The following is a 13,232-nucleotide window of genomic DNA, read 5'->3' as shown; positions in this document are numbered from 1 at the left end:
CATATGTAGGTCATTCATTTATCGCGATATGTGTATGGAGCGGGTTCTTCACGTTCCTTGTAAAGCACCATGTCACCCATCTGTACCATATCAACGCTTATATTGACACATACATAAGAACATATCTAAAGTTCTTCATTGGGAGATATGGACTCTCATTTAAGATACTCACACTGGACCCAAGAGAGCGGGATCCAAATCCCAAATGTCCTACTCATTTCATCCAATTTTGTTATCCTGATCCAATCCTGATTAAATCCCCCAGTGTTAAACTCTGCCTAGTCCTAGACCAACGCCAAATTCAGTACATTCCAAAAGTGCCTGGATATTGTTCGGTCCAGTGTAGTGCTTAACAAATGTTCCCACTTGCTCTTTGAGGCAATGATGATGTGGCTTAAATGTTAGAGCTGCCGACTTTGGCGCTGGGAAACCAAGTTGAAGTATCGGCGTCGGATCAACATCCTGTGATTCTGGGCGAATCACTTAATCTCCCTGTGCCTAAAAAATAAATGTGTCCTTGTGCTAATGTAACTGTTACTTATGTAAAGCACCCTAATTCCTTCTGGGAGAGTTGGCGCTATAGAAAAGTGCAGAAACAAGTACAGCTGCCTTAGCTCCATATCCCTGTTATTGCTATGTACTATATCGTGGTACCAGCCTGGGTCTGCGCCCACCCTTCACCCCGCGGCGCTCAGCACAATGGGAGGTACTCACTGGTTGTGGTAGTCCAGAGGGTCCGAGAGGCACAGCTCCGAGATCTCCATCAGTCCAGATAGGGCATCCCCTGGCAGACGATCGGGCACGGGGCTCTGTAGGTGTCGAGGTGCCAGCTGGGTGGAGTGTGATGGTGACAGGGAGCTCAGGGTAGAAGGGGGGAGAGGTTCAGGCAGAGGGGATCGAACACTGAGGTGAAAAGCGCCTAGTTATGAAACAAGGATTTCCCCGCACCCCCACATCCCACGAGGCTCCTGTAAACCCCCTTCCAGCGGGAGACTCCCAATTTTAAGCCACAAATAGTGTTCTTGTGGCTGCCCCCCACCTGAACTTGCCTCTGCTTCAGAAGAGGTGAATGGGGTAAATACATTCTCCCAATGGTTTATTTCCAGGCCCTAACATGGGGACACTCCTACAGAGCTTTGGGCTGCTCACTCTTAGGGCTGGCTGGAGGCTGCAGCAGTTTTATTTCAGTTTTATCTAGCTCAATCTTGACACGAAGATGTCAGAGTGCTTTACATGAACACCAGTTGCATTACAGACAGGCACATTATTGTGTTAGGCATGGGAGATGATGTGATTTGCCCAAATGCACAGGATGTTTGAGCGTCTCCACTGAGACTCGAGCCTGCTTCCCCAGCTCCAATGGCGGCCACTGTGAGAGAGGGGCATAGGTACCACCCACTTCCGTTCTACAAGCCTGCCTGAATTGCACCGACGGGTTATAGCAAAGCATGGCTCTGGAAATACTGCATCAGATGCCTTCGGGCTGATGTGTGTGTTAGGAAAGAAAGTTAAGACGTCTTAATGGTGCAAAGCACATGTTATAGCCAACAGCCATTTACCACTGGATCAAGCATGTAGAGAGAACTGTATGCTGCGCTCAGAGGGAGAGGTTATGGTTCAGCTGTGAGAGCTGCCGACTCGGGTGCTCGGGACAAGTGTTTGAGACTTGTTGTCGGCTCAACATTCGCAAAAATTAGCAAATACTTTAAATTTAAAATAAACGACGCAATTATTACCAAATAGCAGTTTTCTTCAGTTTTATTTAGCACGATCTTGACACGAAGATGTCAGAGTGCTTTACATGAGCACCAGTTGCATTACAGACAGGCCCATTATTGTGTTAGGCATGGGAGATGACGTGATTTGCCCAAAATCACAGAAAGCTTGAGTGTCTCCGCCGAGACTCGAGCATGCTTCCACAGCTCCAAGGGTGGCCACTCTGAGAGAGGGGCGTAGGTCCTGCCCACTTCCGTTCTACAACAAGCCTGCCTGTATTGCACCCTACACAATAGTACTGAGGGGTTATGGCAAAGCATGGCTCTTGAAATACTGCATTAGATGCCATCGGGCTGATATGTGTATTAGGAAAGAAAGTTAAGACGCCTTCATTGTGCAAAGCACATGTTAAAGCCAACAGCCATTTACCAATGGATCAAGCAATTAGAGAGAACGGTATGCTGCTTTCAGAGGGAGAGGTGATGGTTCAGTGGTGAGAGCTGCCGATTCGGGAGCTGTGGACCAGTGTTCGAACCTTGTCATTGGCGCAACGCAATTAGTAGCAGATCATTTAAATTAAAAATGAACAAATAAACGGACACAATTATTAGCAAAAACTTTAATTAACACGTTAAAAAAAAACTTATACGTGCGCGCTTGCCTCGAAGAGAAATTTTTTATCCATGTAGGGAAACACACTCAAACACACTTCAAACACACTCGGCATAGGCTGAAACATTTCAACGCTGTCAAAAAGCAAGGCATATTAAAAAATAGAGATCTCCCCAAAACTACAGACCCAAAAAAAGTGGACTATTACAAGTAAAGGGGCCAATAGCCATAGGCATGCACAACAGGAAAAAAGGAGGGACTTGAAACACTATTAGCCAATAGCAAGTAGTGAATTTTGAAAGACACACTCAATAACAAATAGTAAAAGGGAGGCGGGGACTCACCTACTAAAGCATATACTGCATGTCTCAACGAGACAGCGAATGCGCTGCCTAGGTGAGACCTAATATGTGAGAAGTTGGCCTGGTATATGCTGTCCACTAGTTATAGTGGGCACCGTGTACCAGTCCAAACAACCCATTATTGGTTGTAGGCTAAAGACACCCTTTGGGACTTAGGAAGTTCTAGGGCCAACACCCATGGGAGCACCAGAGTATTCGTGTTGCTTCACCCAGGGAAGCCGGGTGCATAGGTGTCAAATGGTGTCGCGTCGCGTTGTTGTTTTCAATGGGAGTTGACAAAGAAGTGTTGCTGCCGGGAAGATGAGAAGTGTCTGAAGAGATCCAAGCCTGGATCAAAGATGAAAAGAACCTGAAAGCAGAGGGGACAGAGTCTGGGTCACTATCCAGTGACCAGGTAGGTGATAGGCAGATGCCCACCGATATCAGGTGATTTCAGGTGAAGGAGGTGAAGCTTGACTCTTCAACCACGAGGACCCAGAGGCAGCGAGGACAACCAGGAGCGGGATTCTAGATGTCCCATGAAGCATGTCGAGTGCTGCAGTGTTGGTGCCCGGATTGGACACAACAAGCCTTGGCAACAGCAACCCATCCAGAAACGAGAAAGATGCTTTGCTGCCGACCAGCAAGGTCTACGGGACTCACCACTTGGTTGGGAGTCAGGGAACATCTGGAGTAACCAGGGAAGCCCAAGGAAAAGCAAAGTTAGCCCCTCAAGGACCCACCAGTCGATGGACCAGTGATCGCAAAGGGACCTCGAGAGGAAACACAAAATGGCAGCCCATGGGTCACTCGGGGTGATTAGGCCAACAATCTTCAGTGGATCTTCTGCTCGAGGTGGGGGCTACAAGTAACCCCAAGCATAACCTTCAAGAGACTTCGAGAAGTCAATGCACTTGCAAAAGTGCACGGTGACCAGGAGTTCCGGTTTCACGCTACTCACGAGGGCTGTGGGTCTCAGCTTTGCTGGGGACTTGGGTTGGCCTCTGAGATGTCTAGAAATCCTCTTTCTGGGCTGAAAATACTTTGGAGTCCAGCAGGAGCTTCAGAAATGCAGATCAGCAAAATGCTTTGTTGGTGCCTGCCAAGCAAGGGAGTCACTCCTTGACCCCAAGGGAGATTTCTTCAGTCCTCTAGTCTTGAGTAGAGTGTCAAAGTTCCAGGATTCAGCTTCAGAGTTTCATCCAGGGATATCTGAAGTTCTGGTTACAGAGGTTCCTTTCTTACACCTAAGGAAGGGGCTGGACTAGCTCTAGGGACCCACCTATGGGAGGGTTTGGAAAGAGGGGTGGCTACACACATTTCCTTTGTCCAGTTTCACACCAGATAAGGGGCTGGAAGCCCCTGAACTGGTTTGAGCTGGACTATGCAAAGGGACAACAAATGTGCCCCCAGTGCGGACTTCAAAGCTCTCAGAGAGTGCTCCCACCCAGCCCCAATACACATAGGCCTGTCTGGGAGGCGGTTACACCTCCCAGTGACATGAACCCTATTGTCCAGGCCTCCCCTGCTGGATTTTGTTTTGGTCAGCAGGCCAGACCCGTGCCATAGGAGTGACTGATAGTTTTGTATGTGCAGTGATCGGTGAGGTATAGTGAACCTGTTCCTCAGTAAGGGGGGCATGCACCACCTTACCCAGGCTGCAGTAGCAGACCTGTGGTGTCATTTTGGGTGGCATTACAGGGGTGGCATAATACATGCTTCAGCCCCTGGTAGGCCTCTAGGGTATCTATGCCCTGGGTACATAGTATACTATATCCTAGGGACTCACAAGGGTACCTCAGGATCCAATCTGTGGTGTACCTAAAGTACATGCAATCAATTTAGAGAGGAAGCAGCTAGGCTGAGGCCCTGATAGCAGGGTCCCAGCCAGACTAAAGTGAAACACCAGCAAAAAGTGGGGGTAAACATGTGAAGCAGATCCTACTCTCCTACACCTAAAAACTAGGTCTTTATGTTGTCCACCACTCCAGTTGCCTGGAGTATCTCATTTCAATAAAGAATATTCTACCTTAAAAATACCCAGATGTACATGAAATACCTTTTTTCCTAGGTCTTGTTTCTTCCTTCTGGGTAATCAAGTTGATATTATACAAGACAATTCTGATAGGAAAGCATTGATTCACTAAGGACTCATGTCAGATATATATTATTGGTAATTCAATTGCCAATGCAATTATTGCTTCAAATTCCATATCTAGGCAATGCATTTTTATAGTTACAAATATGTGCTTAAGGGATTATAGGATGTGTGTGCTGCACTGCCCTGTGCCAACATTCCCATAAATATGCCCCTTAGTGTCAGTGCAGTAGTCATCCGCAATCATTTTCCCTATTATTACGAATGCTGTTTACCACTGTTCTTATTGAGTACAGCGAATCCCTTTTGCTCTCCACTTCGAGGGATCTCTGGGAACAAATCAAAAGGCCTACTGAGTTTCTTTGGTAAAATTCACAACTATTTGTAGGTTTGCATAAATTAAAGCATTAAGAGGGCACTCACCTGGGATTTTTCTAAAACTACCGATCAAAGACAGCAATAGCTAACAAATGTATGACTCAAGCCATCGAGGTTAACGGACGAATGCTCAAGGCATACACATTTCAGACTGATGTTTCATCGCCTGCACATACACAAGAAATTGCAAATATTTAGATGTTTTAGACTACCATTGAAATTGCTTGTATTAGTCCCTAGAAAAAAAGTGATATTTTTAACTAATTGCACCTTACCAAGTTGTTTATTTTCAGGGAAACCAGGAAAATAGTTTTAATCTGCTCAAATTTTATGATATTGAGTCACTCGCTTTTGAAATATCTTTGATGTCTCAAAAGTGCAATTTGTTGAGGCTCTTGTTTTTGCTACTCAAACCATTCTAAATGTTCAAACGCAAAGGCCCATCTACTGATCTGCTTAACCTCCTTCCACAACATCTGCTCAACTGACAAACATTTCAATTTCGCGGACTGTGGCCTGGAAATTGGAAGGTGGTCTGATTGGATTTTTTAACTCAAAACAAGACTTTGGCCATCTCAGAGGTGAGGATTGGTTTGGTTTCTTCTATCAACACTACTGCATTTTTTGAAAGTTGAAGAGAGTGTAGAAGATCTATCCTGCACTACTAGGCACACATATAATAAAACAGGTTGTGTATGAATATTTAAATTACTGGTCATCCAAAATTCCAAGGAGTTTTGGGTGTCCTAGAGGTAGAAGGGGGTGAGTGGCCAAGCAAATGTATATGTCATACTGCAAAACCTGGAGAACTCTGTGGTCAAGAAAGTCTCACAATATGATCATAACAAATTCCATCAAGTGTTCTTGTATCATCCTTTAGATACATGGCCTCTGAGGAAAAAGCGTCAACACCTCAAAGGAGTAAAGTATCTAAAAGAATAAGAGTATAAGTTACAAACCATGAGGCAAACATATCAGCTAACAACCAAAACACTTTGGAACAATAATAAATGGGGGCTAGAGCAAATTTAGAGTAACCATTTCAAGATAAGTCCATGCCTGTAAAGTTCAACATGATACAATCTGTTGACCAGAAGCCATAATTCCCAGAGTCGTCATCACAGTTGTGACCAAACCTATGCACTGTTAGTAATCGATGCCACTATTATCACATTTATGGTATTCGATTTACCAAGCTTAGGAGGATGAAAGGCAGAGTTTGTTTTGCTAGGATTCACACTCATGACATCGAGAGCATCACCAGTGTCAGGGGTGAGTGGTTGGCTCATTAGCCATCCTGCCAGCACTTCGAAAAAACTGCAATCACGATAATGCATTGGGACATGAGCCTCTGAGTAATTCAAATTTGCAATTGTGCTGTAACAAATGCATTGCAAAGCATACAACCACTGTTTGATCATTTAGTATGAAGTAAGAAAGAAAGGAGGGACCATTAAGGCCAAGAAACAAACTGCAAATCATTGGGGTTATTATGTTGCAGGGTAGTCACAACACTAGTATTTGAATTTAAATGTGGCTTTTTGTTCTACTTTAGAAGGGAGACTACACATCACTAAATTCAGAATTGTAAATCTCACTTAAAAGTTCGATATTCCTTTAAACTTTTATTACAAAGGGAAATAACATAAAAGAAATGTCAGAGAGTTATGCATTAGTAATAACTAAGAGGCTTATCAGACTTAGGGGCATATTTATCAAAGGTTTTCCGTCACCCTTGTGCCACGCAAGAAGAAACAGGGTGACTCAAAACCTAAATGAGATTTACTAACCTACACAAGCCCACCTTGCATGGCCATGTGTGGCTTGGTAAATCTAAAGTAACGCAAGGAAGCACAAGTTGGTGCCTTGCATAAGTTTGCCCTAGGAATAGGTTTGTTGGGTTGAGAGCGGGTGGTGCCATGTATCCACCCATGGATTTTGGCGCATTCCCTGGTTTACTTTGAGTGATAAAACTGGGAATGCGTCAAAATTCTACACCTTTCCAGGGGAGGCATAACAAGGAGAAATATGTTTATTTCTCCTCAGTTTTTCCTCATTCTACATGGGCTGCATTTGCCGCATTTTGCAGCACACAAAGAAATTAAAAAGCTTCAAAGGATTGTTTTTGTGCGGGAAGGTGTCCGTTTCTGCACAAAAACAATCCTGCCTGCAACACAGGGTATGTGCGTTGTTGCTAGGAAGCACTTAATGCCCCAGAGCACGGAGAGGATATGAATGATCCTTTTAATGTTAAATATGACACAATACTGCTTTGTCCCGCAATGGTGCCCAGCAAGGTGTCTTGCTGTGCTACACTGAGTTGCAGGACATTTTGGTAAATTTGCCCCTTGCTGCATAAGGCTTAGAGTGCCCCATCTGTGGTAACATTGTAGCACACATGCAAACAAAGTGCCTGAGGGAGAAATAAAAGTTCCCACCATTACTGTTAAAAAAAGTTTAATAAGCTTTATTGACAATGAATCATCATAAATCACAGGGCAAAAATGTATCAATATTTGAGAAAAACCAGCATGTGAAATAAAAGTATGCCATAAAACATAGCAGAAAGCTGTTTACCTTTTAGTGTTTACAGGGGAAAAGGGGAGGAGGGAAAGAAAGGGGGAAGAGATAATATATACTCTTTTAAATTTTACAATGCTAAAAACTACTAGAGAGAGGAAAGACAAAGAAATAAAAAGTCATGGAGGCTGGAAAGTTTCAGACCTATTACAGGAGACCTGAGTGGTGGAGATCTTATTTAAATAAATAGTTAGAGGTAACCAAAATAGGTCTCTACATGTAAATTACAATAGGAGGCAAAAGCAATATCCAACCTATGATAATGACATACCATGTTCCACCAAGACTTAACTGAGAGCTTATTAGAGCATTTCCAATTGAGTGTAATTTGTTGAAAAGCTAAAGCTAACATGAGATCAAACAGCCCTTGTTTATGCGACACCAACCCAAGTGACTCTGATAGACTTCCCATAAAGAGAAGAGTGTTTGATAAAGGAATAAGTCAATTAAAAATAATCGAGATTCGAGACCAAACTTGTACACAAAAAGAAGCGATGTGGGAGCATGGAAACAGGAGGTGGCACAGTTCAGCTAAAGAGTGGTCGCAGGACCAGCAGGTCTTATAATTAGAACGCGAGGTGTGCCTAATGTGTCACTGGTGTATGTGTTTGTGTGCTGCAAAAACGCTTTCCATATTGCATCTGGGATACACCTGACTGCTCTGCCAAGCTATCAAGGGGGTGACTAGGGGTTATCTCATGTGTGTAACTCCCTTACCCTGATTGAGTGATGGGTTCTACCTGGCTTAAGTACATACCCTAGTCAACCAGAACCCCCATTTCTAACATTATGTGTATTTGTAATGCCCAGGAAGCTATCCTGGCACCACAAGAAAGGGAAGGTGCCCTGGTTGGGGCCTACAGAAAGAACCTGGTTTTCAGTTTTTTTTCAGTTTTTTTTTCAGAATTCTAGAATTTAGCTTTGGGTAGTAATATGAAGAGGGAGGTTGTTCCAGGCTTTAAAAGCTAACTACTATTAAGCTTGCTTCTCTCTCTTTTGATGCATGGAATATGGGTAAGCAGCAGGCTTGTAGGGTATGGATGTTGAAGCTGATGTGCCTGTCCAGATATGCAGGTCCTACGTTGCACAGTGCCTTTTTAGTGTTTGTGAGTAGTGATTACTTCTTCTGCTGTTGGTCAGCAGCACATATAGAATCACTTACCAGAGAATTCTCTGAACTGTGGTTTCTGCTATATCACATACTTCTTTTCATTTCAGTATCCATTTGTGCACTTGAAATGGCACCCAAAAAGTGAAGATTCAAGAGTGCAGGCAAAGGAGGAGTGATGCTTTTTCTCCAAAATTCTAAACCCAAAATGTTGAACGGATGGCTGTGCAAAGTCAGAGGAAGTTGAGGCTGTACTGCTCTAGATACAGTAGGTTCACACTGTCCGGTATACTTTAAGCCTGGGCGGAGTTCGCGGAGTTCTGCTACGTGGAACTCCGTGAAGTGCAAAAAAAACTCTACCCCACTACTCGGAGGTCCGCAAGTGGTGGAGTGCGTTGAATAAATGCTGTTTGCTGTGATTTTCAGTGCCAGGTGCTTGTCTGCACTGTGCAATCATCCCAAACAGCACCATGCACAGCACAATGGGGCGCTGCTTCCTATCTGCTGCTCCAGTAGATTTTTACTCGAGCGGCAGCTTTTCTCAGTGCGAGCGGTCGCGAGCATAAATGACCAATCACAATGAGAAATCTGAATGCCTATGTTGAGAAATCTTGCCGGGAGGTTGATTTTACTTGCTTGTGCTCGCCAACTTGATGTTGACAATCACGAACGAGGAAAAATCTTGCCCGGAGGTGGATTTTCCACGCTCGCCAACTTGACTTTGACAAATGTGAGCGAGGGAAAAAACTACGCTGAATGGAGTTTTTCTGAACTCCGCAAACTCCGTGAGCGGAGCAGAGTTTACCGCCCAGACTTAGTATGCGTTCCATTTAAACAAAACTAAAATTTAAAATATGATACTTTTTGCACACAAAAATTGCCAGAACAGTCCATTTGAGTAAAAATACAACTCAAAAATGAATTTGAAGTTAATTTTATTAGTGCCTGCATTGAGGAATTGCCAATTGTGTTGTTTCCATGCTCCGTGATAGGATTTTTTGACCCAAATAGATATCTTATTTTGGCACTGCAGTGTAATGGCATAATCTCTGGCATTTGTGTCAATTTTGCGATGGAAAAAGCCAGAGATTATGGGATATTAAGTCAGCATAATGAAAATTATGCCCTGTCCTAGTTTGAAAAATCCTTTAAAACAAGCATTTGCAATGTAATCGGTGTCGCCTCAGGGACCTTTTAAGTATTTAACGATGCAGCGCATTTTCGCACTTGCGTCCTGAAATATTTATAACAACCATTCGTACCTCTAAGAAAGAAAGCACACTTCAATGTGTAAAAAAAGCTATGAAAACATATTGATGCTGCCTCTGCAGCACTGTGCAGTAACAGGTACCAATGCTACCATCCTATTTCTTCTGCAATTGCAGACTACTTGCCCTTTGTAAAGCTGCTGTGAGAGGGACACAAATCTGCTGGAGCTATGCCCACCACAAATTTGTAAAGATCCATAGTAGAAATAGTCTCTTTGAAATGCCTTGAATATGCCAACACTTGGCTATGTTCCAATTCCTACGGGCCTACTGGAAACATCACTCAAAGATGATCCTTATTATTTCCTTTCTATCACCATTTTTAAATTCTCCGTACTCTACTCTAGCCTGCATTTACTAACAGCAATTCAAACTAATTCATCCCTCAACCCCCACACATATTTGGAGGTGCACTCATACGATAATGAATAAAATGGTGCCTCAGTGAATTAAAATACTTGCCCAGGAACACATAATTTGAAACGAGTTTATGGGTCAAGAGCATTACCATTAGGTCTAGTAGATTATTTAAGTCACTAGACCTGCAGGCCTTTTAACACTTTTAGGATTTGTCAAGGCCTGATACCTAAAACAATCTCTGGAGTTTACAAGCTCACATCAGCAGTGGATTTCACATGAGAAGCCCACTTCTGGAAGACCTAGAGCGACTAAGTGGTAAAATGTCAAAAGCATTTTACAAACCAAATCAATAAAATAAAATGTAAAGTCCATAATTCATAGTTCAAAACCTCAACTATGCTTGTCAATAACTCGTTATCTTATTTCATCACTTTTAATAGAAGCAGCATATAGTTCATAAGAATAAACCACAAGATTCAAGCAGTCCCTGAAACATTCTTTGACTACATTAACAAATAGTTTTGTTGCTAGTTTTTTTTCTTTTTAAGGGAAGAAATATTTTTCTTAAGCTTAAATAAATCCAGGAAGATAAAGAGTACTTAATCAGGGGAGATAGGGGGCCTTAGAGAGTTTCACACAAGTTACACCATCTATTCCCAATAGCAATGCGTCTCCATTAACCTTCAATCTATCTTAGTGGACGACCTATCAAGCAAAATGGCAAAAATTACTGCTTTGCACTGGGGTTGATCCAACTGTCAAAATCTTGGTTGGTATAACTCTCAATCTAAAGTGTAGTTTGTGTATGGATTTGCTTCAGTCTCTACTTCTTTTAAATAAACTGCAGTCGATAAGACATGCAGTATACACACATCTGCTTAGACATTCACACATTACCCGGGTTTTCACATATATGTAATCACAGATAAAGCCTTGCAGTCTACAGACATGCACATTTACAGAACATTAGTCTAAACGTATATGTACTCACAAAAAAGCACATGTACACTACATGCATGCACACAAACATTCACAAAATGCATAAGTCTGGGCATATATTTGCTCACACACTACATTTGTGGAACACATACATAGCACGTATACGTTTACTTACACAACACACAGGTTTAAGTACATTTATTCAAATGTGGGTTACAAATAACACCTGTACCTTACATATACTTGCACATATACATTCAAACAATACATACGTCTTCACACATAACTACTCGGAACACAAGTAACATCCGTGCAGTACACAGAAGCGCCTACATATAATTACCACGTATGTATGCCACACATGCACAGAGACATCTGCATGATAAACAGGTCTACAAATATATACCCACAATTAACACCTGTGCAATATACAAATGTTCACATTCCCCCCAGTATTCCTGTATTCAAGTGTATGTACCCACACAGAACACATGGCTTTGCAAACATATCTACATGCACACTTATACAAGACACAGAATTACAAAATGTAAACACAAACATAATCCATAAATAAAACATATTTAGACATACACAGATTGAACAAGGCAGCCATATCAGCACACAATTGGACAAGAAAGATGTGCATGTGCACAGTAACATAACATATTAGTAAACTTGCCACAGACATTTTTGCAAAAACAATGTGCTCACACGTATTCATGCATACCATGTACTCACAAACACACATGTGCATCTAAACAAAACATTAGATCGACACAAACGTACAATGCATATTGTTACAGGAGATTATATAATACACCCATTCATGCACGTCTAAAAAATGCAATTTTTCACAAAACACGAGACACAAGCGTACGCATTGGCACCCCGATTTGGAAAATGCGTACATTTACACATACACAAAACATGTTGGCACATACCCATGCAACAGCATAAATTCAATAAGCAACAAAAACATATGCACACAAAAAGCATGCCTTCAAGACCACATGCACCCAACACGCATGCTTGTTCTCACAAATAGCACATGTGCACATGTACACATACACATTAACACAACACGCAGGTGTATGCAGATACAATATGTGCCTTGAAAAAACACACGAGCCGCATGTATGCATGCACACACTTATACCCTGGAGACTTTCATTTGGGTGATTTCCGAATCAATGTTGGAGATCTAGGAAGATTTAAATTAAAGTGCGTGAGCTTCGGGGTCTCCTAAAGAAGCTTTAGTTTAGCCAGGGCTTTAAATGAGCAGGTACTCACAGCGCTGAGTACCTGCACATTCTTTCATTTAAAAGGGAGAGTGCCTGCACTTCTCAGCTCAAATGCCATACTAATAATGAAAGAGTACCTGCACTTCTCAGCACAAATGCAATACTAATAATGGGAGAGTGTCTGCACTTCTCAGCTCAAATGCAATACTAATAATGGGAGAGTTTGTGCACTTCGGAGCATAAATGCCATACTAATAATGGGAGAGTGCTTGCACTTCTCAGCACAAATGCCATACTAATAGTAGGAGAGTGCCGGCACTTCTCAGCACAAATGCCATACTAATAATGGGAGAGTGCTTGCACTTCTCGGCACAAATGCCAAACTAATAATGGGAGACTGTCTGCACTTCTCAGCACAAATGCCATACTAATAATGGGAGAGTGGCTGCACTTCGCAGCACAAATGCCATACTAATAATGGGAGAGTGCCTGCACTTCTCAGCACAAATGCCACACTAATAATGGGAGAGTGCCTGCACTTCTCAGCACAAATGCCACACTAATAATGGGAGAGTGCTTGCATTTCTCAGC

The sequence above is a fragment of the Triturus cristatus genome, chromosome 4_2, assembly GCF_964204655.1.
Source record: "Triturus cristatus chromosome 4_2, aTriCri1.1, whole genome shotgun sequence".
Classification (NCBI taxonomy): Eukaryota; Metazoa; Chordata; class Amphibia; order Caudata; family Salamandridae; genus Triturus; species Triturus cristatus.
This window is presented reverse-complemented; position numbering follows the sequence as displayed.